The sequence below is a fragment of the Seriola lalandi genome, unplaced genomic scaffold (assembly GCF_002814215.2).
Source record: "Seriola lalandi dorsalis isolate HSWRI2012SDOR001 ecotype SW California unplaced genomic scaffold, Sedor1 jcf7180002054951, whole genome shotgun sequence".
NCBI lineage: Eukaryota > Metazoa > Chordata > Actinopteri > Carangiformes > Carangidae > Seriola > Seriola lalandi.
The window spans coordinates 926,401-926,773 of NW_019525502.1; the positions used below are offsets into that span (position 1 = coordinate 926,401).

At 32.7% G+C, this 373-nt stretch overlaps 3 protein-coding genes across 3 annotated transcripts in view; all 3 read left to right on the plus strand.

Annotated features, from left to right (window-relative positions):
- LOC147817491 (uncharacterized) overlaps positions 1-373 on the plus strand; it is a 75,376-nt gene that overhangs the window by 41,707 nt on the left and 33,296 nt on the right.
- LOC111645428 (GTPase IMAP family member 8-like) overlaps positions 1-373 on the plus strand; it is a gene marked incomplete at its 3' end in the record, with an annotated part of 61,805 nt that overhangs the window by 41,122 nt on the left and 20,310 nt on the right. The gene's annotated exons all lie outside the window — the stretch shown is intronic.
- LOC147817495 (GTPase IMAP family member 8-like) overlaps positions 1-373 on the plus strand; it is a 17,598-nt gene that overhangs the window by 12,228 nt on the left and 4,997 nt on the right. The gene's annotated exons all lie outside the window — the stretch shown is intronic.

The window sequence follows — 373 nt, forward strand, 5'->3', positions numbered from 1 at the left end:
CGTTTGTGAGAACAAAGCAGTGAATCAGAGAAATATAATGTCATTCTCTGATAGTTTCACAGTGGTTATGTTCAAATTTACGGATTACTTTTGTATTGTTATATGAGTCTATGCATTGTTTCTTTTACTTTAAGTCCTGCATATTATACTTTTAAAGTCACCTCTGAAAAATGTCATTCCTGATGTGCAAACACCTTTATGTCTTCTACATTCAGTTCTCTGGTTGTCGAATAGGTTTTCTCAAACCCCAGTTTACTATGTGACTTAAAATGAAAATGGACAAAAGTAATTGTTTTAATTTTCCAATGTGGCTGGAAACTCAACAACAAGGATACAGCTACTTTGAAATGAGTTGGTTAAACCTGTAAAATCA